The sequence below is a fragment of the Eubalaena glacialis genome, chromosome 9, assembly GCF_028564815.1.
Source record: "Eubalaena glacialis isolate mEubGla1 chromosome 9, mEubGla1.1.hap2.+ XY, whole genome shotgun sequence".
Taxonomy (NCBI): domain Eukaryota; kingdom Metazoa; phylum Chordata; class Mammalia; order Artiodactyla; family Balaenidae; genus Eubalaena; species Eubalaena glacialis.
This window is the reverse complement of record NC_083724.1, coordinates 60,989,125-61,002,371: the sequence shown is the minus strand read 5'-3', so window position 1 is coordinate 61,002,371 and position 13,247 is coordinate 60,989,125. Positions and strand designations below refer to the sequence as shown.

The window sequence follows — 13,247 nt, the reverse complement described above, 5'->3', positions numbered from 1 at the left end:
GTAATTAGAGCAGACAGATAATCCAATAATTCAAAAGAATCTTTGATTTCTGGTTTTCAAGAGATCAAAAGTGGAGGTCAAATACACCTTTTATTGCACAGATTCTAATTATGATCCTCCCTGAGTCTGTACTTTCATGAATTCATAAGCCAAGAATGTATATATCACCTAGAGACATGAATATAAAACTTTTGTGGGTTGACTAGAGTAATACACTATAGATTTAGGGGATGGAATATATTTTATACAATTTAATTTAAAAAAATATATACTTTTTAAGATCTAGATACTAGGACCTATACACATGTCTTATTTTAATTTATATAGAATATCTGCCTTCCACAAATTCAAAGATTAGTAAAGAAGATAAGCCAATCCCAGAATAGTATGGCAAGTGCTATAAAAGATAGAAGAAACATGCAATAAATACTTAGTCTATTTATCAAATATATTAATAAATAGCAATTCTATATCTAGTGATTTAATGTAAGAAAGTAATTATGGATGCATGAAAAGATTTAAAGGATATTTCTCAGTCTGTTGTAATATCAGTGAAAATAATGAACAGCCCAAATACTTAATTGGATAGTATTTATCAAATAGATTTTTTTCAAAGAGTGAAATTCTATAGATCTATTAAAACAGATAGTTTAGAAGGATATTTATGATATGGAAGAAAGAGCCAGGTATACTTTTAAAATTGAAAAAGCGGATTAAAAATTCTTTATAGATAACATTTGTGCATTTATAGAGAAAATGATATAGAAAAGAGACATACATGATTTTTATTCTATTTTTATTTTTAACACTTTTCTGATGTCTTCACAATGTATATTATAGTCAGAAAATACAAAACTTCCAATAATTCATCAAAGTTTTTCATAAGAAAAGGTATTATAGAAAGTGGTCATGAAAAAATCATCACCATGTTTTCCAGAGATTAAAAAAAATGAGGTTACAAAACAGGATGGAAGTAAAATCCTGTACGTGTTTAAACATAATGGCATGTGTATATAGGTTATTATATGTATTAGTTCATAATAAGAAAAAAATACCTAACTTTTTTGTTTAAGTAAATGAGTTTTAGATAATGAAGACAATTGATTCCTATTTAATGAAATGTGTAAAGATGCCAAAGAAGGGATAAAATTTGAGTAGGGTTTTGAAGCCTAAATATATGGAAATGTGCTTTCATTAGTATTGATAATAACTAAGTTTGACTAGTTGAAATGGATAAATGTACATATTATGCTCACTTACCTTATTCTAATTTTCATTTTGTAGAAAATTATACCATAAATGCTACACATTGAGTAAATTTGTATGTTAACATATTTGTTTAAAGTTAGCATTTAGTATATCAAATTGATTATTCTATCTTTTGTCATACACTTTGTAAATATCACTGCCTTTTAAAATAATGCATCATTGTATAAGTCACAATAAGAAAATATTTGTCAAATCTTTCAGTTACTTTCATTACCATATTATTCAATTCTAAATTTTTCTGACTTCAGTGACACATGAGTAAGTTGTACATTTATCAGAAAGTTGAAATAAATTTAATTTTTCATGTGAACATCTTAAAAAAAAAACAACAAAAAACTTTGTGAAGAATACTGGTAGTGTTCTCTTTCAAACTTCCCTGTATCTATCTTCCCCATAGACTGTGTCTCTAGGTCCATCCTTTGCCCTTTTTATTCTTACTGCATATTCTGCTTGGGTGATCACACTGACACCCAAGGCTTCAATATACCCAAATGTATAACTCTATATGAACCCATACTCTACTTGGTCACTAGCTCAATATACCAACATGAGTCACAGATAATCCTTTTCACCGATGTTTCTCACCTCGTTCCTTCAGATTCCTTTCTAATGGGATCTCCTCTTTTCACCCTCCCCAGTATCAAATCTGAAAAAGCAAAACCCTGCTTGAAAGGCAAGAGTGTATGTGAAGGGCTGTCTAGATTGACTGAGTAGGCCTGACTTATCCCTAATAGACAGGAGAAGGGGCAAGTTTGTTTTTATCAACATAGGAAAAGGGAGAAAACTTATTACCATCAATGAATGTACTTTTCATTATTGATCTTCTGTGCTTCTATCCCCAATATGCACATTATAAATGTGTGAACTAACACTAAGTGGAAACTAGAAGAGGGGCAGAAAAACTCAATGGTAGTTGAGTTATCAACACATCAACATGGGTGTGGGGGACAGATATAGTATAAACTGACCTGGGTTCAAATATTTACCCTGCTATGAATGAGTTATGCAGCCCAGAGCATAACATTCTCTTTAAGCCTCTGAGGCTGAAATTACTCATTGTTATAAATTGTTCCCATTCTGAAAGTCAACTAATAGAATGTTTGTGGAAGCCTTTTATAAATGTTTAAGCACTTTGCAGGTGTGAGCATTGATTTATTGCTACCAACTCTAAAATTATTTTACTTAGCAAAGCACACACAAATGTATATATGTATATATGTGTGTATACACACACACACACGCATATACATACACACACACACATTATAGAGACTACTTCTACTTGTTCCTGTGCAAAATGTCTTTGCTTTTCAGTAAAGTATCTTTAAGTATTTGCAGAGAAAGTTCCCTCCTTCTCACTTTACTATATATGGCCTGCCCATCAAATCAGCATGGTTCAATAGCTTAGGATGTGTTCTCTTTGACCTTTGATCACAAAGGGAATTCAGCTCTGGACAAAATCCCAAGATAATGAGCTTCGCAACACCAAGCAACTGTCTTTTATGAAACCCACTCACAAAATAAATGTGGTACAAAAATTAAAGACACAGAATATTAAGATAACATTGATTCATTGATCTGGAAATTATTTCTAACCATATAATATTAATAATACTCCATGACTTGAAATTTAAGCTGCAGCTAACATCACGCAGCAACAAGAATTATTTAATATTGCCAACAACTGTAGTCATGTTGAATATTTTAGCAGCTGAAATTACATTTGCTGAAGTACTATAATGAGGATATTTTGCGAACTATAATAAAATATTGGAAATTATCACAAGGTGAGAACTTTTTCATATGAATCAGTGTTCATTAGTCATTCATGAATATATGTCTAAGATAAATCAAGATATATGTTGATCACACTGAAACCACTTAGAGTGTCAAATAATGTGTAGTAAAATTTGGGAGAATTAGATCACTGCAAACCAAAAGTCTCAACCAGGCTTATTCTCTGTCCTTTATTCACATTTCTCAAGAAAATGTGAGTTACGTGAGAATACATCAGAGCTGGGAAAAAAGACACTGACTCTCAATGATGGTTCTCAATAACTAAGAGTTGAAATGATTGACAAAATTTTAAGCATCTACTATGGACATAGTATTTCCCTAGACCTGTGGGGTATATAGACATTAATAAAGTATTTCTGCCTTCAAGTGACTATTCTCCAGGATAGGAGATATGCTCTATGTGCAGATAGTATTAAATATTATCTTATAATGCAGATACATACTATGTATAGTGAGGTAACTATTAGTGTTAGATGCCAAAGATAATGAGCGACCAAGAGCAGATTGTTTGCCAGAAGACAGATACATTTTGACTTGTATTAAAACAACTGTGAAGACTTCTTGAAGCTATCTTGAATCTGATATAAATAACAGGGATGGTGTATATCAGGCACTGTAGATGGAGGGAACAATATCTGTATACATAACAAATGGGTAAGGACAGTTAGCAAGCCTTTTTTTAAATAAAGGGTAGTAGTACTGAAAAGGATGGTGATTGATTTTGGTGGACTTCAATGTTAGCCCAAGACGTTTATTTTTATGATCCTTCTCCAGTGATCTGTGGATTTTACATTGTGTTGGACTCCTATAACATCACAGATACAAACACTTTAATTTTTTTTCTAACTTAATTTGGAAATTATATTTTATGCCCATAGAGCGTATCATTGTTATTACCAATCTGATGTTCATAGCAGTATTTAAATATCAGTTATAAGCAAAATTGACCTCCAAAGTTTTATATTTTACATGCCATAACACTTTTTCTACAACACTCAATTACATGTGATTTTCTACAGTAAACATTCGTCTCAAGGTTACAAAGCAACAGTACTTGCAACTTTCAAAATTAATCTTGGAAAAAATGTTTCCTGTAATATACCATTCACACGAAACAAATAGAACTCACATTTGTGAGAAATGTTGAAAAGGTATAGATTAAAATAAACATTTTATGGTAACATGTAGATAGTAATCTTTATCTTTCTAAACAAAGACTTGTGGGTTAAACCATAGTTTCGTCTTCTGAAAGCACTTGAGTCACTTTCTTAAACCTGTAAGAAATTAAGTCATTTTTTCCCTCATATCCTGTTCTACTCATTCAGCATATATTTGTTGAAGTAAAACATTTTTCTGAGTCCTAAGAGTCTTCTTTCATATCCTCTTTTATATATATATTCCTGCCTATTCTCTTTTTAAACTCAATTTTTCCCCTTGGCCAAAAAAAAAAAAACACTATTTTTCCTTTTTATCATATTGTTTCCATAGTAATTCTTCTAAGATGTAAGCAGTATCTTATAGTTACTGTTCCCCTAAAAAAATGGTATTTTATTTATACTGAGTTTTTGAGGGCTTGACATGGTGGCAGAATATTACAGTATGTAGAAGTATGAGATAAGAGTTAGAAACATGAAACTGAAAAACTTAGAAGTTGGAGCACGGTATTTAGATTTGAAATTTCTTCCCACTAGTAATCATTTAACATTAGAGTGAAACAGACGAAGACAAAAGCAAGAAAAAGGTTCTAGTATAAAATTGTTTTGAGACGTGGACATTGGAAGACAGGAGGATAAAGCTGAGTGAGAAGGAGTTATCTCAGATTATTAAAGAGAAGTAGGAAAGTTTAGAAGTTAAAAAAATACAGGGGTCAGTGTCATCTGCTAGATGGTGGAAAAATGATAAAAGCCCAGTAAACTCAGTATTTCTGTTTAATAAAAATGAAACAATTTTAAAAAAATATTTGAGATGAAATATAATTTTCTGGTTATCTAGAAAGGTAAATCAATCCCTTTCAAAGATCTCCTGTATATACCTCAGATACAGATATCTGATGTAAAGACCTCACATACAAAAATGTCAGCAGTTGCCCTCCTTTCCCCTGAGATCCATGGCAGATGCTTGAGATGACAGACTATGCTGAAAACTCAGACCTTGAAAATAGTAGATATTAAATGTACACAATTTATCTCTTGTAGAGGGAAAGATGCAGATTCCTGTTTGATAAGGCAATGTACTTTAATCTTAATAAATGAGAAGAATTTTCTCACATAGAATAAGTGATCTTCAACAACAAAATTTGTGATCATATCTTAAATGTGTGATCGTCTAATTCTTTTTGTTGTAATCTGCTGTAACAGTTAACACCATCTGTAATTTAGACTAATACATACTATTCGCTAAGGTCAGAGGTATTGGTAGTCAACGTTGGCTACTCAAATTACAGTAAACATTGGACCTGTGAAAACTCTGAAATTCTGTGGCTAACAAATAAATAGCATCTATTCAGGGTGGACGTTGAAAGCAGGGGCAGAATGTGCTTCATTTTCAAATATTTTTAACAATGGAAACAAGTTATTCTACAAAACTTAGAGAGATATGTGACATTCTTACCCTTGTACTAAAACCCACAAAACTTTAGCTTTCAAATTTCTCTTGGACCGTGAATCTTAATTTTTAAAGCAATTGTTTTTAGAAATGAGAAGGCAACAAGAACATTTTCTGGGCTGTTTGAAATTTCTTTTGCTAGGAGATGGTTTTCCGTTCAGAAGTATGTCACAACACTGGACAATGTTTCTTTTTAAAACATCCACACAACTCAGGCAGGGAACAGACATTTCTGTGTAATCTTCAGTGCACATTATTGTTGAAATGGTTGAAGCAGTTGTGGAGCTCTAAGACTTGTTCTTAATATTTTCTAAGTAGGAAAGAAACTCATCATCTAGTAATCAGACAGTATTAAGAGGCTCATAACAGCAACAGAATCACAGCATCTTGCCCCACACCTGTCTGTGCTATAGTCACATTCAGTAGAAAGAATAAGGTTCAACTCTTACCTGTTTATTTTGGTAATCACCTTACTTATTTTCAGTTTATGTTTATATTGTTATCTTGACTTATCAAATCTAAACATAACCTATTAACTCCCTACTATGATACTTATAGAGGATTTAGGACAGCCATTGATCACAGGACTTAACTTTCCATTATCCTGTCAATGTGTTGGATCAAATTGTTGTGTTGAACTCAGTATTCGATGTTTACTTTATTATGACTGTGTAAATACTGCTTTCAGGTTTACAGTTTTTTAGCATAAGATCTTTGTTTTTCTTGAAGCTTATAAGATTACTAATGGGTTCAAATTTCAAGTTCACAAAATTATTAAAATATTTGTGAAATTCCATTTGGAGATTGATGGCAAGCTGGAGGAATACATTCTGTCCCCATCTATCTGGTTGTTCTCTATGCCTCCCTGTCCGTTTTTCTCTGAATTTCTCGTTCCTGGACTGCACTTACTACTCCTTCTTGATTGATTGAATCCTTCACTTCTTTTTTTTTCCCAGAAACACAACTTCTAATAGCTTTCCCCCCAAAAAAGGAAAAAAGTGTGAGAAGTATACATTTTGGATCCACACTTGTCTTCAGAGGGCTTACTTCCACCCTTCCATGTGATTGATATTTGAGTATATGCTTTAGTATCTGAGATGAAAATAATTCTCCCTCATGATTATGAAAATATCTCTCTAATGCTAGTCTGTTCTCTTTTCATTTGTAAGTGGCTTTTGTTTTTCTTTTCTCTTTATAGGAACCTCTTATGATTATTAAAATTTGTGATGGTGTGCCTTGATATGGGATTAACTTCATTTTGGAAAGTGACTTTTCTTCTGTGCTTAAAAAAAAATTTGTATGCAATTTCTTTGATAGTTTCATCTTATCAGCTATATTTATATTATTAGTCAGCTATTGGACCTTCTGGATTACTCTTTTCCTGTCTTCAAATTTTTCAACTCAACTCTCTTTTCTTTCTTGGTTTCTCTATTTTGGGAGATCTCTTTGACTTTATCTTCTACCTTTCTATTGATTTTTAGAAAATAGTTGGATGTGGAACAAAATTAAACATACAGGAAAGTTGTGGAAAAAATACAAGGAACACCTCAATACCTCTTACCTATAGTTAACATTTGCCTCATTTCTCAGTAACACAAACATACTATTTCTATGCTTTCTTTCTTAATCATTTGAGAGTAGGTTGTATATATCACTTTCCTTCACCTCTAAATACTCTAGTGTGTGTTTCTGAAGAACAAGGATAATCTCTCACATAAGTAAAGTAGGGTCATCGGCTTCAGTAAATGTGTAATTGATAAAACACTTTGGAACACCAGCAGTAGATTATATCAATGTTATCAACTGCTGTCAGCCAATTCTTCATAGTATTTTTTTTCCTCCAGTAGGGGATCCAGTCTGGAATCATGTATTGCATTTAGTTATGTTAAAAGGTAAACTGAGGCATGTTAAAATTTTAACGGTTTATTTGAGGAAAAAAAAACTCTATGCATTGGGCAGCACCAAACAGGAAGTGGTTAGCCATGCTCCATGGACAGAAGCCGGGGAGAGACTTGATAAAGGCAGATGCAAACTAAGGAGATAATTGATTGGCCATCGCCTAAAGCCTGGTTGGCTGTTTGGTTGCCTTAGGTTTTGATTTTGTAATCTTTGAGGCATTAACAGGGTTGGATTTTGGTTTGCTTACATAGACCTTCATGGCATTAGAGCCACCTCAGTCTTACGGCCTTGTTGTAAAATTAATAGTTATCATGTTCTGCAGCCCCCTTCAGTTTAAAACATTGCCACAGCCTTCCTTTCACGACAATGTCTTTTTTAAGAATAGTCTCCCTTTAAGAAATGTTTTCATTTTTGGTTCATCTGTGCCATTTTTAAAATTTTTTACTTTTAATTTCCAATTTTGTGTTTTACTTACTACAGCATACTGTCTTAGTTTTATTATCGTAGGACATAACCTATTCTTGTTCAATACTGATGACACTGATTTTTTGGTGTGTGTTCTTAAACTTCTATGTTGTCTCTTTCTTTAACATGTTTATTGGAGTATAATTGCTTTACAATTGTGTGTTGGTTTCTGCTTTATAACAAAGTGAATCAGCTATACATATACATATATCCCCATATCTATTCCCTCTTGCGTCTCCCTCCCTCCCACCCTCCCTATCCCACCCCTCTAGATGGTCACAAAGCACCGAGCCAATCTCTCTGTGCTATGCAGCTGCTTCCCACTAGCTATCTGTATTACATTTGGTAGTGTATATATGTCCATGTCACTCTCTTGCTTCGTTCCAGCTTACCTTTCCCCCTTCCTTTGTCGTCAAGTCCATTCTCTATGTCTGTGTCTTTATTCCTGTCCAGCCCCTAAGTTCTTCAGAACCTTTTTTTTTTTTTTTAGATTCCATATATATGTGTAGGCATACGGTATTTGTTTTTCTCTTTCTGACTTACTTCACTCTGTATGACAGACTCTAGGTCCATCCACCTCACTACAAATAACTCAATTTCGTTTCTTTTTATGGCTGAGTAATATTCCATTGTTGTATATATGTGCCACATCTTCTTTATCCATTCATCTGTCGATGGACACTTAGGTTGCTTCCATGTCCTGGCTATTGTAAATAGAGCTGCAATGAACATTGTGGTCCATGACTCTTTTTGAATTATGGTTTTCTCAGGGTATATGCTCAGTGGTGGGATTGCTGGGTCGTATGGTAGTTCTATTTTTAGTTTTTTGAGGAACCTCCATACTGTTCTCCATAGTGACTGTATCAATTTACATTCCCACCAACAGTGCAAGAGGGTTCCCTTTTCTCTGCACCCTCTCCAGCATTTATTGTTTCTAGATTTTTTGATGATGGCCATTCTGACTGGTGTGATGTGATACCTCATTGCAGTTTTGATTTGCATTTCTCTAATGATTAGTGAGGTTGAGCATCCTTTCATGTGTTTGTTGGTAATCTGTATATCTTCTTTGGAGAAATGTCTATTTAGGTCTTATGCCCATTTTTGGAATGGGTTGTGTTTTTGATGTTGAGCTGCATAGCTGCTTGTATATTTTGGAGATTAGTCCTTTGACAGTTGCTTTGTTTGCAAATATTTTCTCCCATTCTGAGGGTTGTCTTTTCATCTTGTTTATGGTTTCCTTTGCTGTGCAAAAGCTTTTAAGTTTCATTAGGTTCCATTTGTTTATTTTTGTTTTTATTTCCATTTCTCTAGGAGGTGGGTCAAAAAGGATCTTGCTGTGATTTATGTCATAGAGTGTTCTGCCTATGTTTTCCTCTAAGAGTTTGATAGTGTCTGGCCTTACATTTAGGTCTTTAATCCATTTTGAGTTTATTTTTGTGTATGGTGTTAGGGAGTGTTCTAATTTCATTCTTTTACATGTAGCTGTCCAGGTTTCCCAGCACTGCTTATTGAAGAGACAGTCTTTTCTCCATTGTATATTCTTGTCTCCTTTACCAAAGATAAGGTGACCATATGTGTGTGGGTTTATCTCTGGGCATTCTATCCTGTTCCATTGATCTATATTTCTGTTTTTGTGCCAGTACCATACTGTCTTGATTACTGGAGCTTTGTAGTATAGTCTGAAGTCCAGGAGCCTGATTCCTCCTGCTCCATTTTTCTTTCTCAAGATTGCTTAGGCTATTTGGGGTCTTTTGTGTTTCCATACAAATTGTGAAATTTTTTGTTCTAGTTCTGTGAAAAATGCCATTGGTAGTTTGATAGGGATTGTGTTGAATCTGTAGATTGCTTTGGGTAATATAGTCATTTTCACAGTGTTGATTTTTCCAATCCAAGAACATGGTGTATCTCTCCATCTGTCTGTATCATCTTTTAATTTCTTTCATCAGTGTCTTATAGTTTTCTGCATACAGGTCTTTTGTCTCCTTAGGTAGGTTTATTCCTAGGTATTTTACTCTTTTTGTTACAATGGTAAATGAGAGTGTTTCCTTAATTTCTCTTCAGATTTTTCATCATTAGTGTATAGGAATGCAAGAGATTTCTGTGCATTAATTTTGTATCCTCCTACTTTACCAGATTCATTGATTAGCTCTAGTAATTTTCTGGTAGCATCTTTAGGATTCTCTACGTAGAGCATCATGTCATCTGCAAACAGTGACAGTTTTACTTCTTCTTTTCTGATTTGGATTCCTTTTATTCTTTTTTCTTCTCTGATTGCTGTGGCTAAAACTTCCAAAACTATGTTGAATCATAGTGGTGAGAGTGGGCAACCTTGTTTTGTTCCTGATCTTAGTGGAAATGGTTTCAGTTTTTCACCATTGAGAACCATCTTGGCTGTGGGTTTGTCATATATGGCCTTTATTATGTTGAGGTAAGTTCCCTCTATGCCTACTTTCTGGAGGGTTTTTTTAATCATAAATGGGTGTTGAATTTTGTCAAAAGCTTTTTCTGCATCTATTGAGATGATCATATGGTTTTTCTCCTTCAATTTGTTAATATGGTTTATCACATTGATTGATTTGTGTATGTTGAAGAATCCTTGCATTCCTGGGCTAAACCCCACTTGATCATGGTGTGTGATCCTTTTAATGTGCTGTTGGATTCTGTGTGCTAGTATTTTGTTGAGGATTTTTGCATCTATGTTCATCAGTGATATTGGCCTGTAGTTTTCTTTTTTTGTGACATCTTTGTGTGGTTTTGGTATCAGGGTGATGGTGGCTTCATAGAAGTATCAGGGTGATGGAGGCTTCATAGAAGCCTGTGAAGGCATAGAAGCCATAGAAGCCTGGTATCAGGGTGATGGAGGCTTCATAGAAGCCTCTACTATATTTTGGAAGTGTTTGAGAAGGATAAGTGTTAGCTCTTCTCTGAATGTTTGATAGAATTTACCTGTGAAGCCATCTGGTCCTGGGCTTTTGTTTTTGGAAGATTTTTAATCACAGTTTCAATTTCAGTGCTTGTGATTGGTCTGTTTATATTTTCTATTTCTTCCTGGTTCAGTCTTGGAAGGTTGTGCTTTTCTAAGAATTTGTCCATTTCTTCCCGGTTGTCCATTTTATTGACGTATAGTTGCTTGTAGTAATCTCTCATGATCCTTTGTGTTTCTGCAGTGTCAGTTGTTACTTCTCATTTTTCATTTCTAATTCTATTGATTTCAGTCTTCTCCCTTTTTTTCTTGATGAGTCTGGCTAAGCGTTTATCAATTTTGTTTATCTTCTCAAAGAACCATCTTTTAGTTTTATTGGTCTTTGCTATTGTTTCCTTCATTTCTGTTTCATTTATTTCTGATCTGATATTTATGATTCTTTCCTTCTGCTAACTTTGGGGTTTTTGTTTGTTTGTTTTTTTGTTTTTTCTCTAATTGCTTTAGGTGCAAGGTTAGGTTGTTTATTTGAGATGTTTCTTGTTTCTTGAGGTAGGATTGTATTGCTATAAACTTCCCTCTTAGAACTGCGTTTTCTACATCCCATAGGTTTTGGGTCGTCATGTTTTCATTGTCATTTGTTTCTAGGTATTTTTGATTTCCTCTTTGTTTTCTTCAGTAATCTGTTGGTTATTTAATAGTGTAATGTTTAGCCTCCATGTGTTTGTATTTTTTACAGATTTTTTCCTGTAATTGATATCTAGTCTCATAGTGTTGTGGTCAGAAAAGATACTTGACACGATTTCAGTTTTCTTGGATTTACCAGCGCTTGTTTTGTGACCCAAGATATGATCTATCCTGGAGAATATTCCATGACCACTTGAGAAGAAAGTGTATTCTGTTGTTTTTGGATGGAATGTCCTATAAATATCAATTAAGTCCATCTTGTTTAATGTGTCATTTAAAGCTTGTGTTTCCTTATTTATTTTCATTTTGGATGATCTGCCCATAGGTAAAAGTGGGGTGTTGAAGTCCCCTGCTATGATTGTGTTACTGCTGATTTCCCCTTTTATGGCTGTTAGCATTTGCCTTATGTATTGAGGTGCTCCTATTTTGGGTGCATAAATATTTATCATTGTTATATCTTCTTCTTGGATTGATCCCTTGATCATTATGTAGTGTCCTTCTTTGTCTCTTGTAATAGTCTTTATTTTCAAGTCTATTTTGTCTGTTATGAGAATCGCTACTCCAGCTTTCTTTTGATTTCCATTTGCATGGAATATCTTTTTCCCTCCCCTCACTTTCAGTCTGTATGTGTCCCTAGGTCTGAAATGGGTCTCTTGTAGACAGCACATATACGGGTCTGGTTTTTGTATTCATTCAGCCAGTCTATGTCTTTTGGTTGGAGCATTTAATCCATTTACATTTAAGGTTTATTGATATGTATGTTCCTCTTACCATTTTCTTAATTGTTTTGGGTTTGTTATTCTACGTCTTTTCCTTCTCTTGTGTTTCCTGCCTAGAGAAGTTCCTTTAGCATTTGTTTTAGAGCTGGTTTGGTGATGCTGAATTCTCTTAACTTTTGCTTGTCTGTAAAGATTTTAATTTCTCCGTTGAATATGAATGAGATCCTTGTTGGGTAGAGTAATCTTGGTTGTAGGTTTTTCCCTTTCATCACTTTAAATATGTCCTGCCACTCCCTTCTGGCTTGCAGAGTTTCTGCTGAAAGATCAGCTGTTAACCTTATGGGGATTCCTTTTATGTTAATTGCTGCTTTTCCCTTGCTGCTTTTAATATTTTTTCTTTGTATTTAATTTTTGATAGTTTGATTAATATGTTTCTTGGAGTGCTTCTCCTTGGATTTATCCTGTATGGGACTCTCTCTGCTTCCTGGACTTGATTGACTATTTCCTTTCCCATATTAGGGAAGTTTTCAACTATAATCTTATCAAATATTTTCTCAGTCCCTTTTTTTTTTTCTCTTATTCTTCTGGGACCCCTATAATTCGAATGTTGGTGCGTTTAATGTTGTCCCAGAGGTCTCTGAGATTGTTCTCAATTCTTTACATTCTTTTTTCTTTATTCTGCTCTGCAGTAGTTATTTCCACTATTTTATCTTCCAGGTCACTTATCCATTCTTCTGCCTCAGTTATTCTGCCATTAATTCCTTCTAGAGAATTTTTAATTTCATTTATTGTGTTGTTCATCATTGTTTGTTTGCTCTTTAGTTCTTCTAGGTCCTTGTGAAACGTTTCTTATATTTTCTGTATTCTATTTCCAAGATTTTGGATCA

The 13,247-nt window shown here is 33.8% G+C and overlaps 1 long non-coding RNA gene across 1 annotated transcript in view; it reads left to right on the top strand.

Moving 5' to 3' along the window:
• LOC133097171 (uncharacterized) overlaps positions 1–13,247 on the top strand; it is a 781,850-nt gene that overhangs the window by 637,947 nt on the left and 130,656 nt on the right. The window lies entirely within an intron of this gene.